General features: G+C 42.7%; 1 protein-coding gene across 1 annotated transcript in view; it reads right to left on the minus strand.

Annotated features, from left to right (window-relative positions):
• arhgdia (Rho GDP dissociation inhibitor (GDI) alpha) overlaps positions 1-20,868 on the minus strand; it is a 46,754-nt gene extending 25,886 nt beyond the window's left edge. Inside the window, exon 1 of the mRNA XM_070857852.1 lies at positions 20,740-20,868. The gene's annotated coding sequence lies outside the window, so the exon portion shown is untranslated. The remainder of the gene's footprint in view (positions 1-20,739) is intronic.
• Positions 20,869-22,439: the final 1,571 nt, after the last annotated feature.

A 22,439-nucleotide genomic window follows, 5' to 3' on the forward strand; every position in this document is an offset into this window, starting at 1 on the left:
ATTGAAGCTATTTAAAAAATTGAAAGGAGATTAGAATGTGGAATTCGTTGCTAGAAACTGTGTTCAAGCAGAGTCCCTAAATTCTTCTAAAATGGAACTTGGAAATTGCTTTCAAAAGAGGAATATTAACGTGCATGGAGTGCTCAGGTGATTCATGGAGACCACCAGTAGCACAGATTTGATGAGCTGAATGGCCTATTTCTGTGTTGTAATATTTGATGAGATACCATCCTTCAGGTCAGAGATTAAACAGAAGTCTCATTTCTCTATCCAGGTGTATGCTAAAGATCTACTTGAAGAGCAGGGTAATTTGCTGGACTCCCAGCCAACATTTATCCTCAACTCAAAATAAGTTACTGTTCATTCAGCTCAATGTGGAGTTCTCATGAGCAAAATGACAGCCAGTGAACTACGAAAATAGAATACACGTGAAGCATGTGAAAGGTTTCCAAGAGATTTGATAAGATACTACATACATAAGCAAGTCATTATGGCATATTATAGCTCTAGCACACCTTAAGGGAATAAAATCCAAATGGTTTCAACTATCAAATACCAGTTTGAGACAACAATTGATGACTAAAGCTACATATAATTAGTCCAAAGCTTCCATTGACCATTTGTTTTCTTAATATGGTGAGCACTAATTTAACAGGAAGTAATCAAAACAAAGCTATTTCATTTTAAACATCCCCTTTATGAGTGCTAAAGTGCTAGATTGCAGTTTGGTCATCCACAATTTCCCAAATGATAAGACCCCCTGACATCAGCAAAGGTGTCTCAGAAAAACAGCAAATTATGGTGGGGGGGCTGAGCTTAAACAGATGGAAAGTTAGTCAACACTGCTCGAGTGCATCTAGTAGCTATTTAAAGACCATTGGCAGCCAGGAAAGGGTATAGGACTACCAAGGGAGCAGGTAGAGAGGGGGGAGGGGAGAGTGTGAACTTTTTCAATTTATAGGTTCTAGTACAACAGGATATTAAATCAAGAGCATTCTGTATAACTTTCAATCACACTGCAATCCCAGACACTGAGCTAAAACTGAAGCAGAGCAGTCTTTCCTGGCAGAGGGGAACAAACTATAAAAGACTTCTGTTTATACTTGGCTAGTCACCCGGAAAAGTCTGCCGCTTCAAAGTTTAATAAACTATCAAAACACATTTGAAAGGAAAAACTCCATATTCTTCTAATTAATAGGCAGATAGTCTCCCAGGTCCAGCTTTATCAGGTTTTATTTTAAAGCTGAAGAGGCAACTGGAATGAGAGCAGTTTGAGTCACCCCACATGGGGTGTCCTGGTACAATGGAATATTATGGGGAGAGGCATCACATTTCAGTATTGCAGGATATTTCAGGGATTGCCATCTCATGCTGTCAAAATGATGAATCAGGAAAAATAAAATCGATCTCCCTAAAACATTTTTCACTGATGAAAAACAAAGGCACAAGGAAGTCAGTGACAGTAGAACAATAGATATTAATAGCTCAGAAAGAGGCCATTATTATAGCCATTGATCTGTGCCAGCTCTTTGTTAGAGCAAGGCAAAACCACCACCACTCCACTGAGCTGCTCTCTTGCCACAGCACTGCATTATTACCCCACACAATTATATATATATATAGCCTGGATACAACAAAGCCAATTGTAATGTGTGCATCACCCTGCTCGAAATCTAGCTCACACCAGACGATTGATTGAATCAAAGATCTGCACGGTTCAGTGCAATAGCAACTGAGCAGCCAACTAGCATTCAACGCTCACACGTGCATAATGGGCCATTTATCCAAGATGTCACTGGTAGCCAATGGAACTCTACAGCAGCAAGAAGTGAACACTTTCAGGAGAGGTGGTGTAAAAACAAGTAGAGAATTTTTTAAAAAAACTAATCGTGTAGCATCACATTTTTGTCACTAAAGCAAAATAGGAAATGAGCTTTCTATGCAGCAAATCTAACCTGCTTTTGATGAAGGGCCTGCTTCAAACTCAGTTCTAACAGGTTTCATATTTGTTCCTCTTCTCCATTACAGAAATATGCAAAGGGGAGGAAAGGGGGTTGGAAGGCAGGCATCTGATATAAATTACTAATAAATTGTTTAGATTTTTGCATTTACCAGAAGAAATTCCAAGAGTTAATTTCAGTCTACTACAAAGTGACATTATCTGAAGTGGAACAAATTTGACTTGCAAATATCCCAAAGCCAATGAAGTGGGTGGGGGGGAGAAAGCAGCTTTCTTTCTGCCTCCAATCTCCAGCGATGCATTGCAATTGAATCCAGGAGTACACAGAACTGCAGGTAACATTTAGGAACACCATATCCACTTTCATGTGGCCAATATGAAAATAAAAAGTAGGAAATACTACTAGATTATTAAAGTATGTACAGAAGCTGTTCTTTGGGGGGGGGGGGGGATTGGTGGCTCACTATTGTGTGATTAGAAAGTTGAAATATACAAATTCCTGATTGGCTCAAATTGAAAGCTTTCCATTCCGCTCTCCAAAAAGCATTGCCCACCTACTGTGTTGGATAGAAATGCACAGCTTCCTTAAAAATTGAAGTTCCTCAGAACACTGCTCAGAAAGCCAAAATACACAATAGCCACACTATGACTACATTAGGTTACTTGTCAACACTGCAAAAACAGAAAACCAATTGTCTTGCATGCTCACAAAAGGAGTGCCACAATAGTGCAAGTTACTTACTAAACCACATCGTATAGCAATGCAGGTTTTGGAAAAGCTGAACTATTAACTTAAAAAGGGACCTTATTGGAACAAGCCTTTTATATTGCACATATAATAGGCTAAGTCTACTCTTACCCATCTATTTGCCGCTAGCAGGCCCAGTATTACAACTTATAGAGACAAAACTCAAAAATGCACTATTTCTCAAAAGATTATGTATTGGCAATCCGTTTCAAAATCCCTGATCCATTAAAGCAGCCAGAGTACAGTATAATTCTGCTTCTCAGGCAAGTTACAACTGAATGTTGGTACAGCACACAAGATGCAATTAATGCTCAAATGCTGAAAGGTCTCTCGTGTTTCTTCTCTCCATCGAACAGTACCAAAAAAAATACAATCCTTAAAGCATTTAATCTGCATTCCACAAAACAAATTCTCCAACCTTGATAAGGGTGAACACTATTAATGTAATGTAATGAAAAGGTTTCTCAGATTATGTAAGCAAGACTAACGTACAGATTGCTCTGGCTAGGAGCCAATTGTTAATATTGCCTTTTTGTTCCAAAGTGTATCTTACGTTTGAAATTGGCTAATTTTATGAAATTTGGAGGGTGGGGGGGAGGAAGACAGAAGAGAGAAATCCCAGCCTGCTACTGAAGATTAACAATTCAATCTCATTCATCGGAATTCAATCTGCGTTTAATTAATTAACTCTAGTGCACAATTCTATAATTTGAGCCCTCCTGTGACAATTGACGAGCAGCAATTACTTCAAATATAAACCTTAACCAAGAGGAAGAAACTGTCACGTTGGTCATAATTTTAGTGCAAAGGGAGATTTCCTTGAATGCAAACGCAAAGAAAAATAAACGACAATGGGCCGTTGATATTTGAAGCACATGATTATCTCAGCAAGTAATATCACCATTCCTGTTTTACTTCATTATTCTAATATTTCAAACGCTGGCACATTTTTAAAGTTTTGCAGATTCCGAAAATGCTTCAGCTTACTTTGCTTAGCCACATTGTACCTCAGTGGCATAGCACATTGGAAAACCAAGAGAGTGGTGGCATGTGTGCAGCCTAACTCATTTTGTTGACTTTCATTGTGGCATACTGATGTGATGGAGGAAATCAGAGTGTATTTGCATCAGGGCACTTTCACAAGCCTTCCTAAAGAACGGAGACTTGCAATGTGACTGCCCTTTTGGGTGACGGTGTATGGCGCCGGTGACCAGAAAAGGGAGAACATGAAGCAGTCCTTTCGATTTCTCACTATACTCAAATTTTTCTCTCAAAGATAGCATTTATAAGCCATAAAGATAAGGAAGGTTCCATGTTTGATGTCTGGAATCCGTCATGTTCACTGGAGCAGCAATGGGGCACTTGAATTGGCATGGCATGCTAAATGAAGCCAGTGAAAGGGGGAGAGAGAATTAACCAAGGACTCCTGCTCAGCCCTGCTTGGTGACCCTTGCTGTTCGTGTTCAGGGACATCAAGTGGACAGGAACAAGTTCAATTGTGATGGTTCCCACAATCAAACAGCCTCCTGACATTTGCCATCCAGACTTGGAGATAAAGAATGGTTACATGGTGAAGGAACCAGAAGAGAGTATCAATAACCAAATACAGAATCAAACAATGCCATGTACAACAATCCCACAGAAGCACTGGATAGCAGACACTTCACTTTTTTAAGTCCTGTATTCCAAAGATAAACACCAATTTTGCCAACATTACATTACTCCCTTCCACTGATTCCTCACTGGTTGAACAGATAATGCAAAAATCACATTCAACAGTTAGCTACTTAAGAAACTTAAATGACTTCCACAGAAATTAGCCAAATATATTTTACAAACCATTCAACTCTGAATATATTGGAAAAGAATAATTGATCCTCATCATACTAGGCTTTAATCGCCTTTCTCAGCATCCCTTCTGTTCCCCCCCCCCCCCTCCATTGACCACTGGCTCATGTCCCATTTTCCCATACTGGTGAACACAACAGCCACATTGTTCAGCAAGCTAAAGCAATCCTGAGGGACCGTTTCATGCCAGCAAAATATTCCCTCATCCCAAAGAAAAATAGAACACACTAGAAGCACTCAGCAGGTCAGGCATCTTCTGTGGAGAAGACAAGAGTTGGCATTGCAGGTTTAACCCCAGACCTAGAAAAGGGGAAGAGGGAAAAAAAAACACACCAGGAAACAAGGTGGTCGTGAAAGGCGCTATATAAATGCACGTCTTTCTTTCATAACCTCAGGACATCCCAAAGCACTTTACAGTCAATGAAGTACTTTTGAAGTGTAGTCACTGTTGTAATGTGGGAAACGCGGCAGCCAATTTGCACACAGCAAGCTCCCACAAACAGCAATGTGATCATGAGCAGATAATCTGTTTTTTTTGTGATGTTGATTGAAGGATAAATACTGGCCAGGACATTGGGGCTAACTCCCCTGCTCTTCTTCGAAATAGTGCCTTGGGATCTCACGTCAACACCTCAGAGTACTGCCCTAGAGTGTCAGTTTAGATTTTTGTGCTCATGTCTCTGGAGTGGGACTTGAACCCACAGCCTGCTGACTCGGAGGAGAGAATGCTAACAAGGTTGTTATACAGAACTTCATCCTCAGAAGATTAAATGGGAGGCCTAAAAAGTCGAGTGAAAGGGTAGGTTGTATGTAGTCCATGGAAAGATTCTAATGGCCTTTCCCAGTTTCGTGCTTTATACTCCTCCTAAAATAGCAATCTTCAGTTTTATTTAATTCTTTCCATTGGGATGCAGTGAAAATATTTAAAATCAAAGCAACACTACAGTTGATCACAAGTGTCAGCAATCCCTTTACTGTGTAATATATACTGCAGTCATGGAAAAAGCACCCAAAACAAAGCTGATTATGAAAGTACTCTCAAGCCCAGTGCAGGTATCTTTTTTTTTTTAACCTGGAACTAGAAAGTCTCTTTCTACCACTAGCTGTCGCTGATTTATAGTATTCCTATACAGCAATTTTTCTTCCAAAATTTACGAAAGCAAACCAACAGCCTGTGATCCAAGTGATCGGTATCTCTCCCTCCCTCCCTTTGTTTCAGACATCCAATGGGTTCTCCAGTGAAGATGAAAATGTCATGTTTTCAGAGTTAATGATTAGATACAATGCATTAAATCAAAACCTCTCCGTAGCTGCATCTCATTAACTAAAAAAATGAATTGCTCGGACAAAAGCCTCCTGAAAGTGCTTGTAATAGTGCTCTTGGAATATTTCTGAATGAGATAATTATCCGTATGTCCAGTCACACATTCAAATAGATCACCGAATATTCTGTGGTAGGTTTGTGCACATTTCACTTTGAACACACTTCAGAATTATGCTTTTTTTTCCATTGGAGAAGACAGTGAGGGATATGATAGATGTATTCAAACCAACGAGGCTCGGGAATGTAGAGGAAGGGGTATGTGGTATAGGATGGCAGAACCAGAGGGCACAGGCACAAGATGAAAAAGGGAAGATTCAGGGGGGATACAGGAAAACATTACTGAGAGGATAGCTAGCCAAGACAGGGCGAGGGCTGCAGGGGCAAGTAGCTTAGATATCGTCAAATTCAACAATATCTTGGGAGAAAAACAGAATTTGTGACTCCAAGGGCAGCAAGCAGGTGGACTAGGAAGAGCTGGGGTCTTTTCGGATGAGATTTTCAATGTAGCACAGATAACTGAAGCCTACCACTAAGTTAGAATGTTGTTGGGCTGTACCGTACCACTCTGACTGCACAGTATAAATATCTGATGCTCATCATAAAACAGTAATTCAATTGAGAAGCTCACATTCATTAACTAAAAAGGTACCTCAAGTTTCAGGATTGGCTAAACCCCAATATTGCTTTACTGTCCTACCACATGCATCTATTTTCAATATTTCGGGTCATGTCGTGTCAACAGTCTCATTTCAACACTGAACTTTTTTTTTAAAAAGAAAAAAATTGCAACAGTGCACTGCTGTTGCAATCCATCCTAGCTGTGAGAGAGTACATTTTACTCTTTGTTCTGCATTCCATTGTTAGCCAAATTGCTCAGGGTGCATGTCCTTCGATGTGAAGAGTTCTAAATTTCCTTACAAGCTCCTGGCTATTCTCTGAAGGAAAACAAGATGAGCAGATTTTCAAATTCTTGTCTGTGCACATGTGAAAACACTTCCATTGCCAGTCTCTTGTAATCTCGTGATTGGTTTTGCTGCACGTTTGTTGTGCAAATTAAAATGACATGTCTATTCCTAACCACAGACTTGTCAGTGCCTGATTCCAGCCCAGTTTCTTATGCAGACTTCTGAAATGAGTACATACACCACAGTGAATGCTTTCAATGGTTTTCCTGCCACTTCCTATGTTCTGAGAACATTTTTCCAATGTCTAAAAGATAAAACCTGCGCAGTGTGATAGACAAAGAATGTAGGTCACACAACACAATCTTTAGTATTCTGGGGTCATGGGAAAATGTAACTGGTATATATTTACATTAGTATTATCACATTACAGTGATTAACCATTTCATCATTACTGAAGAGTTCTGGGCACGATGTAAATGAATAAGGACAGACTCCTGAGCGTATAAAACACCATGCTATACAAAATATTCAATTAGCAAAACAAACATTTTGGTACGGCGGAAAAGGCATCTTCATAGGCCAAACTACTGGATCAGAAAGCATAACAAATTAGTCACAGTCTGAAAAAAGGACAACAGGCCCTTAAAAAAACCTCCTGAAATGGCAACTGTGAATCAAGCTGTAAATGTTGCATTTACCAGACTAGAGTAACTGACTTCCTCGGACTTTATATACTTCCAGAATCATTGATAGATCACAAACGCACACTGAATGTGTTCATTCATAGCAAACTAATTGATATAACTGATTGTGTCCTCTTCAACCAGACAAATATTTATTTTAGATCCTAAAGCAGTAATTTTGAGATCCAGTCCTGAAAGAGGCCCTTCAGCAAAAAATATAAACTATGGAGACAGGCGTATTTAGAAACATGCAAGCTAAGCTGTTGTAGTGCATGTAAGGAAAGATGAGAAAATAGTTTTGAAAAACTGCGCTGTACACCACAGAAGTACAATTTTGTTGGAATTGGCTCAGTGATGACAGCTAAGGAACAATCACATGTAATTCTAAAATTACCACTCCCTGTGTAGAACATGGTTGCTAGTGGGGATGATTAAAATAAGTGCCCTATTTACATTGCTGGAAAACTTATTTAACATCCAGAATGCTAGAGGACTGCAGGTAAATTTTGGTTGTATGCATTAGGGTTCAACTTTCTTGTATTTCTCTCTTCACTGGCACCAATTTTCTCCCTTTCCCCAAGGGCATTGGCTCTTTGTTGATGTATAGTTGCTCAGAGACCTTGTGCCGCAGGATACTGAACCACTGGAGACATTGTATAATATACACAAAAGCAAAATACTGTGGGGATGCTGGAATCTGAAATCAAAACAGAAAATGCTGGAAATCTCACTGGTCGGGCAGCATCTGTGGAGAGAAAAACAGTTAACTTTTCAGGTCGATGACTTCATCAGAACTGGAGAATGTTTGAAATGAACAGATTCTTAAGGAGCACTGAAAAGGGGAGAAGAACAAAAGGGAAGGTCTGTGATAGGGCGGAAGGCAGGAGAGATGAGAGAGACAAAAGGGATGATGGGCCGACCTGAGATGGTAATGGCAGAAGTTAGAAAAAGGTTGGTCAAGACAGGGTGTGACTGGGCGGAATTACCACCAGCTGCCATGGGAGACAGAGAAAAAAATTACATATCATCGGCGAGCTGGCCACCGGGGGGGGGGTCCAAAAAGAGGGACAAGGAGCCAAATATAGGCAGAGGTTATGATCTGAAATTGTTGGACTCTATGTTGAGTCTGGAAGGCTGTAAAGTGCCTAAACGAAAGATGAGGTGCTGTTCCTCGAGCTTGCATTGAGCTTCATTGGAACAGTGTAGAAGGCCGAGGACAGAGACGTCGGAATGGAGAATTCGTGACAGGCGACTGGAAGCTCGGGGTCACGCTTACGGACTGAACGGGTAAAGCAGTCACCCAATCGGCATTTGGTCTCCCCCAATGTAGAGGGGGCCACATTGTGAGCAACGAATACAGTATACTAAATCATACAGTTGTGTGATTCTGTTTTCATGCAACTGGTCTGCCATCAGGGGTCACCAAATGATAAATCAGCAGTCCAGCCATTTTCAGCTCAGCTATTCATGGTGTAAACCCAAAGAGCCACCCAGAGGCATTCCTATTTCATTGAGGATTCGGTGGGGGAGGGGGGCTCAGACTACAGCACTGAAATGAACTTGCAAGACTTTGTATGCCCCATCAATTAGACATCCAAAAGTAGCTTTTATCAACGATACGTTATTGACCGTGTGTCTACACTTCAACCCATTTCAAAGCAGATTCTGCCAGACTAGATTGAAACAGCATAGCAGGCCATTCCACCCATCGCATCTGTGCAATGTTCAGCCCATCGCAACGTTATGAAGAGATCATACTGTACTTTATTAATAGTTTAAACATGGCACATGGCAAACAGATTCACTGAAGTGAAAACATGTGGGCACCAATGCATCTGTAGGCTCAAATGCAACACGAGTTATGTTGATACATTAGGTTATCATTCGGAATGCTGCATCGCCCGGTCCATAATAATTTGCTCGTTACAGGCAATGGCCTGAGGTTATTCATTTTAAAATGGCTTCTATAACCACATCACAAATACAAGAGGCACAAGTGAAATTAAAGCCTCATAACTAAATATACAAAGCTCATTATAGATTTAGCTTATGACAAATTCCTATCAAGGGCAGAGCACTAGCAGACATGTGATGTAGCCTACTCAGCTCAGTTCCTAGCAACAATCCAGGCTCCAATTGAATGCTAAATGACCCTCAATCTGAAGGTGAATCCCTGCAATTCATTGTCAACCATGATGACCCTGAAAATACTACTCTTCCACCATCATACCAGAGGATGCCCTCCTGACTCCAAGACACTTCGCTTTACTTTCATATTTGGTAAACCGTGATATTTAAATACACAAATATTTATACATTTAGTGGACTAGCATCACAAGCCACCAATCTGGCATCTACACTTAACACAAAATGCCAGTGAAGCAACACCTCAACATTTGTAAACAGGAATGGGATTATATGGATTGCAGATGTTTCAAAGTTAATGAGATTTGAAAAGCAGAGATATTTGGATACATTTTGCACATGAAAAATAACCTTGCAATATTCACCCATCGTCTTAAAGACAAACTTGCATTTATATAGCACATTTCACTATCTCAGGACGTCCCAAAGCGCTATACAGCCAATGAAATGCTTTCTGAAGTGTGGTCACTGTTGTAAGGTGGGAAATGCGGCAGCCAATTTGTGCACAGCAAGCTCCCATAAACAGCGATACAACAATGACCAAATAATCTGCTTAAGTGATGTTGATTGAGGGATAAATCTTGGCCAGGGCACTGGGGATCACTCCCCTGCGCTGCTTCTAAATAGTGCCATGGGATCACGTGTCCATCCGAGGGGGGCAGACGGGGGCCTATGTTTAACGTCTCAGCCGAAAGACGGCACCTCTGACAGTGCAGCACTTCCTCAGTATTGGCACTGGACTGTCAGCCTAGATTTTTGTGCTCAAGTATAAATTATGTTGATGCAGTTGGCTCAAAATGAGAGCGCTGCTTTTGACCAGAGAAGTGAGACTGAAAAATATTCACAATAATAAACCTTTCAAGGTAGTTATCCAAACTGAGAAAATCAGCACCAGCTGGGGACTACGGCTGTGTGATTCACAATAGACAGCCAATTATATAATGGGGATCTCAGGAGCAGAATCAATGACACGATTTAGATTTAATTAAAATTAATTATCTTTTATTAATATATCTAATAATCCCCAAAGTGACAAGTAAACTAGAACAGAAAGCAAGCACCCCATCTTGTTTGTACATTTAATGATCAGAGAGGCACTAGACTCTCCACAGCAGATACGCCTGCTTACGTCACATTGTTGTCATGCCAACACCACAAGTTAGTCAGGGAACATTTGCAATGAAGTAAATTGGACAATAATACATAGGGATTGATTGTGCTTCAATATCATTTGTTCTAAAACATATATAATTACTTATCCATTAATGAGAAGCTCCTGCTTAGGTATACTCATCAGTGATGATCAAATTAGTCAAATGGGAAGATGTCCGTGTTTAGCACAAAAAATGCTTTAATCTTAATCAAGATTTAAACAAAAGCAGCTTGATACAAAATTGGGAAGTGGTGGAAAACTCCAAACCCAGGCAACAAATTTCACAACCCACATGATTCAACTTCGATGCATTCATAAAAGAATCTCTGGTAACTGATTCCTCTTCTCATCAGCAGTAGCAGTTAAATTAATTCCTATTATTTGGCATCAAAAGATGACGGAACCTACTTAAATACAATTGTCTTTGGAATACACTGCAGGTAGTCACGACAGAAAGGAATCAACTTTAGAAAAGACACCACTTGTTCCTCCTACTAAGCGACCTTGACATCACAACATGTATCGCCAGAGACAGACAAGATCAGAGGCTTTTGACAATTCTTGTTCTCGCTGTTATAAAAAGGTAGTGAAATCAGTGGATTGGCATCAGTGAGTGGATTGGCACTGTGTGGCCCCTGCATTGGGAAAAGTCTGTCCCTGCATAGTACTACTTCTGGGTTGAGGTTTGGATATTCATTATATCATCATCATCAGCAGTCTCTCAAAATCGAGGAAGACCTGCTTCCACTCAAAGTGAGTTCTTAGGTGACTGAACAGTCCAATATGGGAATTACAGTCTCTGTCACAGGTGGGACACAGTGGTTGAAGGAAAGGGTGGGTGGGGAGTCTGGTTATTATATGGGGAGTCACCAACACTACCTCTTAAAAGAATTCAAAACTTAAACCAGAAACTGGCCACCTTAGAACAATCAGCAGTCAGGGAGCCCATGATTGCACAAAGTAGCGATATTGTACTAAAACATGGTCATACCCCTCAGTCAGTGTTACAATCAACAGGAAGACACAACAAACAAAAGCAAAAAAAAGTACAATACAAAATAACCCTACAGTAGTTCTAATTGTTTACCTGAAGTGTCATGGAACCAGACCACCAAAACTATGCATATTAATCACAACAGGAGACAAAACTTTCACAATCAGATTATAAAAAGCTGGTTAGCAAAATTGTTTCCTCAACTGGGAGATGTGAGCTTGAACAGGTTTCATCCTGGGAGAGGTTGGCAGGGAAACAGGAGAAAATGAATGAGAATGAATTGCAGTCTCCTCATAATTCCAGTGTCCCTGCTGTTTGGCAAGCAGCAGTGAATAGAAGTATCATAATATAAAACTCATTACAGAATTCTATTAATTATAGACTTCCCAGGAATCAAACTGATTATATTTAATTTAATCACAAGTGGTTTTCAGATACAATAAAACTACCATTGAGTATTACAGTATAATATTTTTGAGAGCTCCTAAGCATTTGCTGAAAGGCTACAAGATACTGGAGATGTGCGTGCAAAACCCAAGCAGTTTGTAATACAAACCCCTCACATGTTCCAACCTTGTAGCTCTTCCAGATTCAAGCTGTTTCTCTGTCTTTCTCTCCCATCAATGCCCAAGAATAGTTTTCATTTTTCCAGATTGTCACGCTCTGCCACATATGTACAATTAGTTCCAATTTCTGTAAATTGTTCCCATCTTATCTACACCCCGAGCTCTGTCTCCCCACAGGTTTCAACTCTTTCTCCCCACTTGTCCTGTTGACTCCACACCCATAAAATGAACGGCAGGGGGGTGGGAACAAAATATTGCACAATAAAATGCAATGGTTGACATGAGATGGAAGAAAAGAGTGAAAACAGACTAGGGAAAAGCTGTCAAGTATAAAAGGAAAATAAATCTAAAAGGCAAAGAAAGTAAAACTGATGAGGGATTTAAAAGGAAGTTAAAAATGGAAAATAATAAAAAAAGAAACGGTGGATGTGATGATGCAATAGGCTTCAGTACAAAGGAGTTTCAACTGATGCATATGAATACTGCTTCTGGTGATGAGTTGCTGTTTAAATTACAGACAATTATGGCTAGCGGCTGGCTATCACGCTGATATTAGTACTGCGAACTCACAAATAAATCTTTCTGGCTTTGGCGGCAGACAAGGAAAAGGATGTTTCTGCACCCAAATCATCCTGTGTATCCAAGAGATACTGGAGGATACAGAATTAGTATTTTTTTTTAAAACAAGCTCGAGATTCTAACATTTATTATAATCTAACAGATCACAAATATTAGAAAAAAACATTTTTTAAACGTAGACTGCCAATGAATGGGCTCAGTTTTTGAATCAAAGATTGATCACTGTTCTCGATTAATCATTTATTCACTACTATACATATTAGTGTCAATGGACCCACATTGAGCAGTGACATGGTTACTGTGTAATTTAAGAATTGGCGTTCGGTTTATTCACAGGCTCAAAGCCTCATTAGTCTCGTGACTAAGGAACACCGTGGATCATTAAGACAGCAACAGAAACCTCCCCCCAAAGTGCTAATATAAAAATCAATATGAATAATGAGACTGTTACATAAAGGAATGCTACACTACATCAGTTAACACTAAAATAAACAGCATTTAAAAAGCTGAAGTAAGTGCGATGTGACAGATGGCTCCAAACAAGCAAACTAGAAAAACTCTTCATACCCAGCAGATACTTATGCAAGAAGCTTCCTCTGTACTCAAACCAAAAAGATCAGCAATGTTGCATGGCTATCATTGGTCCATCAGACCAAACAATGTGTTGCTTGCTTTACTGCCTGTTAACTTAGACACTAGTAGTCATCAGTTTAAAAACATTTCAACCTATCCCACAGTAACCGTCCCAGTTAGAACTGCTACAAGAAACACTGCTCGGATTTCAGTCGACTTTGTACCCATCAACTTAAAACGATCTACACCATTTACACTACTTATTGTATCTGCCTTCTACAACATCTGGCTCCCATTCAAATACGACCTTAGTACTCTGCACATTCGTCTGAAAGTACAGGTACCAACAGAAATGTTAACACAAAGGAATTATTACTTGATACCTACGGTACAAGAACACTTGAAATGTTACCACCTCATGGTGACGTATTGCAACTTAGTGTTACAAAGCAAAATTACTGAGCTATAAAGATTAGCAACCAATGAATGGTAGTGGCAATTTTAGCAGTGGGTATACTGTACACGATATTTGCACGGATTTATTTTTCCAGGGCAGTAATCCAAGGCTTCCTGTAACCAGAAAATGTTGATTTTTGACACTATTCAGTGCTTTTTCCAGCATTTTGGAATAGGCTTTTCAGTAATACGTAATATTATGTATACTATTTCATATGCCACATAAAAGGTTTACTGCACAAGATAAAAGTTCACGGGGTTGGGGGTAATATATTAGCAAGGATAGAGGATTGGCTAACTAACAGAGAACAGAGAGTTGGGATAAATGGTTCATTCTCTGGTTGGCAACCTGCAACTAGTGGGATGCTGCAGGGATCAGTGCTGGGACCCCAACTATTTACAATCTATATTAACTTGGAAGAAGGGACCGAGCATAATGTAGCCAAGTTTGCTGACGATACAAAGATGGGAGGAAAAGCAGAGTGAGGAGGACACAAAAAAATCTGCAAAAGGACATACAGGCTAAGTGAGTGGGCAAAAATTTGGCAGATGGAGTATAATGTTGGAAAGTGTGTGGTCATGCACTTTGATTTTTTTCTGCCAAAGAGCAAGTTATTATTTAACTGGAGAGATTGCAAAGTGCCGCAGTACAGCGGGACCTGGGGGTACTTGTGCATGAAACACAAAAGAATAGTATGCAGGTACAGCAAGTGATCAGGAAGGCAAATGCTATTTTGGCCTTTATTGCAAAGGAGATGGAGTATAAAAGTAGGGAAGTCTTACTACAGCTATATAAGGTATTGGTGAGGCCACACCTGGAATACTGCGTGCAGTTTTGGTTTCCATATTTATGAAAGAATATACTTGCTTTGGAGGCAGTTCCGAGAAGGTTCACTAGGTTAATTCCGGGATGAGGGGGTTGACTTACGAGGAAAAGTTGAGTAGGTTGGGCCTCTACTCATTGGAATTCAGAAGAATGAGAGGCGATCTTATCGAGATTATGAGGGGGCTTGACAGGGTGGATGCAGAGAGGATGTTTCCACTGATGGGAGAGACTCAAACTAGAGGGCACAATCTTAGAATAAGGGGCCGCCCATTTAAAACAGAGAAATTTCTTCTGACGGTTGTGAATCTGTGGAATTCGCTGCCTCAGAGAGCTGTGGAAGCTGGGACATTGAATAAATTTAAGACAGAAATAGACGGTTTCTTAATCGATAAGGGGATATGGGGAGCAGGCAGGGAAGTGGAGCTGAGTCCATGATCAGATCAGCCATGATCTTATTGAATGGCGGTGCAGGCGCGAGGGGGCCGTATGGCCTACTCCTGCTCCTATTTCTTATGTTATGTTTCATAGGAGAGCTAAACAGAAATCTTTAATGAATATTGGAAATTGTGATAACGTACTTGTTTCAGTTCCTCATATTGTTTCAAGTCCAGAAATTATTGTTTGTGATGGCAACAAAGTTATTCCATTCAAACAATATTCCTGTGTCTGCTATTTTAACACAGGTTAAGTATTCGTCCACTAACAGTAAATTTCAGGCTAATGAATCATTAGCATCATAAAAATAGAAAGTAAAGTAACTGCCATAGCCGTACGATATCAGAATATGACAACCCACATCATTGTGACATCATCTAATTTTCTGCATTGTGCTTTTGGGGCCCATTCCAGTCCAGCCTGATCATAACTTGTCATGTTTAACTCACAGGTTACAACTCTATTGTAACTTCTGTGTGCATCATTATACAGGTACAAAGTCCCAAATCCGGAATACCGAAAACCGGAATTGTCCAAAAACCAGACATTTTTGAGGTGGCCAAGATGGCGACATCGGGCGGCAAGGGATAAGGAAATCGGTTAAAAAAAAAACACAGCAGCGAGGGGCCACAAGAATCGGCGGGCGGCGAGGAGCGCCAACAGCAAGACCCGAAATCCGGCACGGATTTCGGTCCCGGGGGTTGCCGAGTTTCAGACGTTGTATCTGTATCTTAATTATTCTGCATCTTCATTAATATGCAAGTCTTCAAAGTTAGGATCTAATTATGTGAGTAATGCTATAGTTTCACCTGAAAACAATCTTAATTAAAGCCTTGCCTTCTGAAGAGGCCGACAGAGGCACAGAATTTGAACAATATGCGGAGATTTTTTTCCATTCACGGGATGTGGATGTCGCTGGCAAGGCCGGCATTTATTGCCCATTCCTAATTACTCTAGAGATGGTGGCGGTGAGCTGCCTTCTTGAACTGCTGCATTCAGTGTGGTGAAGGTACTCCCACAGTGCTGACTTTGTTGTGGCGAGTTTGATACAACTGAGTGACTTGCTGGGCCATTTCAGAGGGCATTGCAGGTCTGGAGTCACACATAGGCCAGACCGGGTAAAGACAGCAGATTTCCTTCCCTAAAGGCCATTAGTGAACCAGTTGGGTTTTTCAGGTGGTAGTTTCATGATCAATTTTACTGATACTAGTTTTTTTTTTAACTCCAGATTTATTTAGTTAACTGAATTTAAATTCCCACAGCTGCCGTGGTGGGGATTTGAACTCATGTTTCTGGATCATTAGTCCAGGCCGCTGGATTACGTCGAGTAACTATGCTACCATACCCCTAAGATACCATGTTTATGTACCAAGAACCATCCTTAATTATTTTTATCTACCTGCAATAGTAATACTTGCATTTATAATATTGACATGGGTGTAAAATAATGAAAATATGGACTGTGAATGAAGATTAAGCATAGTATATGATCGGGTTTAGGTATGAATACGGGTAAAATATAGCAAAATATTACACACTATGGTTCGTTCTCATTCATACTGTAGCTTCCAAAAATACTCCTCGGTTGTAACAATGATTCAAATATATTTCCAATCACAATTATACAACATTGTGGGAGGAGGAAGTCGTGCAGATACTGAGCACTTCTCTATTGAACGCTAAGTTCTCAACAGCCAGTTCCAAGAACAGAGAGGCAACAACGTTGGGAGCAAGTCATCTGCCTGCCCTTGGTTAGGAAAATGGAAACAGTCAGTAACATTGCAAAAACAGAAATAAATTAAAGAGAAGTACCATCAACTGAAGTGTTCTGTATTCCTGAATGTAATCAGATAGCTATCTGTTCATCAGCAGAACCTACTTCCCCCTTTTGCAAAAAGCAGAACGTTATGACAAATCATTCCTGCCAACATTTTAATATGGTCAGTGACTGCTTAACTGACTGATCAGGGGCCATTTCTTCTTGGCAAAAGCCCTAATCCAGTAATAGATAGTTTTTTGATTAAACATATGACAGAGTAAAGCTGGACATTACCATACATCAAGTGAAAGATAAATTTAAGGGTATTAAGATTCTATATTAAAATTAATTTAGTAAAAAGACATTTAGGCCTGGTTTTCTACCTCTGTCTGAAAGCTTTAAGGGGAGGCTAGACAAGCATATGAGGGAGAAGGGAAGGGGGTTATGAGGATAGATTTCGATGAGGACAGACAGGAGGTGGCTCAAGTGGAGCATAAACGCCGGCATGGACTGGTTGGGCTGAATGGCCTGTTTCTGTGCGGTATATCCAATGTAAAACCATTCTTCATAACACAGCAATAAACAATAAGTTAAACTCATCAAGTGGTATTAAAGAAATAGTTCACATTTTGGCATCACTTGTTATTAGTTTAAAAAATACTACAATGTTGGGAGCTACTAAAACAGTAGCCCCAAGTAAAGCAGTATTTGTGAATTCCACTGCTTCCCGAGGCTGTAATACTGGATCATAAATTGCAAGCTCAAAACATACATTAAAAGCTTGGCACATAGCCCACACTTCCCCCAGTCACTTTGTTAACCCCCCCTATTGCTTCAAGGCTGCACGCAATGCCACACAAGATCTGCTAATACATTAGTCTACTTCCTCTGGTTAATGATTCTTTGACAAGGGGTCAAATGAGTACTTTTGAGTTGTTGGAGCATGGAATGCTTTTCCAGAGAAAGCAGTTGATGCCGAGATCATTGGAGGGGGTACAGAGACGATTCACGAGGCTGATTCCGGAGATGAGGGGGTTGCCTCATGATGATAGATTGAGCAGACTGGGTCTTTGCTCGTTGGGAGTTCGGAGGGATGGGGGGTGATTTATAGAAACATTTAGGGTAATGAGGGGGATGGACAGGATAGAGGCGGCGAGGTTGTTTCCACTGGTCGGGGAGACTAGAACTAGGGGGCACAGCCTCAAAATACGGGGAAGCCAATTTAAAACCGAGTTGAGAAGGAATTTCTTCTGGGGGGTTGTGAATCTGTGGAATTCTCTGCCCAGGGAAGCGGCTGAAGCTAGCTCATTGAATAGATTCAAATCACAGATAGATAGATTTTTAACCAATGAGGGAATTAAGGGTTATGGGGAGCGGGCGGTTAAGTGGAGCTGAGTCCACGGCCAGATCAGCCGTGATCTTGTTGGGTGGCGGAGCAGGCTCGAGGGGCTAGATGGCCTACTCCTGTTCCTAATTCTTATGTTTTTATGTTCTTATTAATGTTGGGGGGGTCCAGAACCAGGGGTTGCAGTCTGGGGATGGGGGGTGGGACATTTGGGACCGGGATGGGGAGAGACTTCTTCACCCGGGAGGTGGTGGACCTGTGGAGTTCTCTACCACGGGGGGTTGTTGAGGCCAGTTCGCTAGGTGTATTCAGGGAGGAGTTGGATGTGGTCCTTGCTACTGGGGGGATCAAGGGGTATGGCAAGAAAGCAGAAATGGGGTACTGAAGTTGCATGTTCAGCCATGAACTCATTGAATGGCGGTGCAGGCTCGAAGGGCCGAATGGCCTACTCCTGCACCTATTTTCTATTGCATCGCTGGAAGGAAAAATTGGTAAATATTTGAAGATGATGATTATCGGGCCATTGGGAAAAAAGGTAGGGCATTTGGTATTGCTTCAAGGGAGCCTGCAGAGTTGACGCGATGGGCTGAATGGCTTGCTTCTGGAAACACACCATAACTTATTCAGTCAAGTAATATGTATAGTGACTTGCTTGGTGACACCAAAAACGGGAATGGTGAGGAGATATGGCATTATGGTCTGAAATTTAAAAAATCACTACATTGCTAGCTAGATACCCGGTTATGAGGGGAAAATAGATATAACAAATCAAAACCTACAGTGTTGCTTTATCGCTGTAAACCCTCATGCCGGCCTACAAATTATAATTGAAACTTATTTGCGAATCAGTAGGTAAAGAATATGCATGAACAATATGGCCAGCTACCTTCGTATGCTGCAACCTGCTTTCCTTTGCAGCTGAAAAAAGGAAAAATTGTGTAACACACGAGCCCGATTCTCAAAGTAATGCACCATGCGGCAGTTATTAAGTGGGGGCAAGCTGGTGTTCCCTCCGATGATTTACAACAAAAGCACTTCCCTTTTTTTTGTCCCCTCGTGTCGATCAGGCAATCGATGAAACTTATGCAAAAATGTAACTTTCGAGGAGCACCGGTTGACGGAGATGAAAAAAGGAATAGAAACAGGCGGCAAATCGCCGGTATTGAAATAAAAAAGGTGCAATATGGCACATTTCCTGGCCGCTGTAAAAGCGAGCAACGAGCACCACGACACCGCCCTAACCGGAAAGAAAGGGTAGGAAATGGGGCCATCAGACACACACACGGGTTCTTCCCCGTACAGGTTAAAAAGCACAAAAAAAAGAAATTAATTAAAAGCGCATTACATTTTATTTTAATTGCTAATTGAATCGGTGTTTAATCACAGAGCCCGGGTGCCAGTACTCGGAGGATTGGTGCAGGCGCCGATTATTAACTGATGGCGGTAATTACACATTCTGCATTTTTTTTTGAATTTTTTTTTGAAATTGCAAACCAGGAAGTGACCCGCCATGTTTGATTGAGCAAATCAGATAGAAAAAAATCTACACCGTGCAAGTCATCTTCCGGGGTCTTATTTTTTCCCCAATTCCTAGATTTTATTTTCAATTTAAACAGGATCATTTCACCACCACCTTCCCTCGCTTGCATTTACTCAGGTGCAGATTCGATTGAGGCTCGCACATGCAAAACACCACGGGCTCTGGTGCTGGAACCCGACCCATTGGGAGCAGAGCACCACGCTCTGCATAGGGACCGAACCCCCCGGGCTCGGAGCTCTGCACAGGGGACCAGCATCGGGCTCGGAGCTCTGCACAGGGGACCAACTGCTCAAGGACCAGAGCACCGCGCTGCCAGCTCTGCTCAGGAACCAAAGCACGCCCCGGGCTCAGAGCTGCTCAACCATTGGGGGAGCAAAGCACCGCGCTCTACAAAGGGACCAGGGCATCGGGCTCGGAGCTCTGCACTGGGACCACCTGCACAGGAACCAAAGCACGCCCCGGGTTCGGAGCTCTGCAAAGGGATCAAAGCATGCGCCGGGCTCGGAGCTCTGCGAAGGGACCAAGCGCCGCACGCCCCCGGGCTCGGAGCTCTGCAAAGGGACCAAAGCACGCCCCGGGCTCGGAGCGCTGCGAAGGGACCAAGCGCCGCACGCCCCCGGGCTCGGAGCTCTGCAAAGGGATCAAAGCATGCCCCAGGCTCGGAGCTCTGCGAAGGGACCTAGCGCCGCACGCCCCGGGCTCGGAGCTCTGCAAAGGGACCAAAGCACGCCCCGGGCTCGGAGCTCTGCACTGGGACCATGCGCCGCGCGCCCCGGGCTCTGCCACGGCCGTTGGGCAGTCGGACGGCTCGAGCTCCCTCTCCCCGCCCCAGGATTAACGATCCCCACAAACAGGCCCACCCCCTCACATAATGTCACCGAAACAGATCGCCTTCCTTACCCTGCTCTATGTATGTAGTTCACACCGCAAGCCTCTGGGTCCAAACCGCGCTCACACCTCTCGCTCAGCCGACAGCTGAATGAGCGGATCCGCCCGACACTGCCTGGGAGCCGCCGCTTCCGGCCGGCCCGGCCCGGCACTTCCGGCGAGCGGGGCGACACCTACCGGCGCCTCACCAGTACTGCAGCAGGTCCCGTCTCCAGCAAGTGGGTCCTGCTCTGCTTTGATGGGGCAACAGGCGGTGAAACATTGGGGTTATCCCAAGGTGGTTCTCCCTGGATCAGGAAGGTATATGCTTGCTTTTTTGGAAATAGGAGGTGGGTAGGGTGGCTTGACCCATCCACCTCCACGGAGGTGTGTGGGGGGCCTGACCCATCCACCTCCACGGAGGTGTGTGGGGGACCTGACCCATCCACCTCCATGGCACGAACCTGGTATTGCAGTACTTCCAGGAACGCTGCAGTGGCTCTAGGCCTTTTGGCTCAGAGCATTGGCGTAGAGTGATCCTTGGCGTGTGCAAGGTGACCTCTGGCGTTTGTGATTTGACAAAGAATTGGAACGATTGGCTACGAATTTCAAAAAAAAATAAAAATAAATCAACAACTTGTATTTATATGTAACATATCAAAAGCAAAATTTATATAGCGCCTTTAACGTAGTGAGACGTGCCAAGGCGCTACACGAGTATTATGCGATAAAAAATTTGACACTGAGCCGCAAAAGTGGAACTTAGCGCCGGTGACTAACAGCTGGGTCAAAGAGGTAGGTTTTAAGGAGCGTGTTGAGGGAGGAATGAGAGGTAGAGAGGCGGAGAGGTTTAGGCAGGGAGTTCCAGAGCTTGGAGCCGAGGCAGCAGAAGGCACGGCCACCGATGGTTGAGCGATTACAATCAGGGATGCTCAAGAGGGCAGAATTAGAGGAGCGCAGACATCTCGGCGGGGTGGGGGGCTGGAGGAGATTGCAGATATAGGGAGGGGCGAGGCCATGGAGGGATTTGAAAATAAGGATGAGAATTTTAAAATCGAGGCATTGTTAAGCGGAAGCCAATGTAGGTCAGTGAGCACAGGTGTGATGGAGCAGAAGCTGTTGGTGTGGCGGCCACAACAATGGCAACAGGGCAGGGTTGGCCGTGAGGGCTGGGTATACCGGGTATAGTGAGAACACCAGGTCAGGGCTATAAATAGAGCTGGGGCGCCGGGCCCTGGAACATCGTGGGCAAAAGTTCGGCGAATGAGGGTACGGGGCCCAGAAGAGCCGAGGGCCCAGAGGCAGCACGGGCCAGCCCACGCTGTGATATGTGTGCGCACTAGGTCCGTGCAGCAGAGCAGGTCTCCAGTCGTCCTGGTTAACCCTTGCCACTGGATAAAGGCCTAGCTCTGTCGAGCCCGTGCGGTGACTGGTGTGCAACGGTCACCGCATGTTAAAAAAAATCCACGCACAGGCATCTTGCACCCTTCAACTGGTGTTCAGGACTGGAACATCGGGTCCTTCATTGAAACATCTGTGAACTCTTGTGGAAGCAAGTCATCCTCGTTCGAGGGACCGCCTATGATGATGGATGGGAGAGCGGGACTGGGTGCGAGTTAGGACACGGGCAGCCGAGTTTTGGATGACCTCTAGTTTACATAAGGTAGAATTGTGGGAGACCAGCAGGAGCCCATTGGAATAGTCAAGTCTAGAGGTAACAAAGGCATGGATGA

This window comes from Pristiophorus japonicus, chromosome 16, assembly GCF_044704955.1.
Source record: "Pristiophorus japonicus isolate sPriJap1 chromosome 16, sPriJap1.hap1, whole genome shotgun sequence".
Lineage (NCBI taxonomy): Eukaryota > Metazoa > Chordata > Chondrichthyes > Pristiophoridae > Pristiophorus > Pristiophorus japonicus.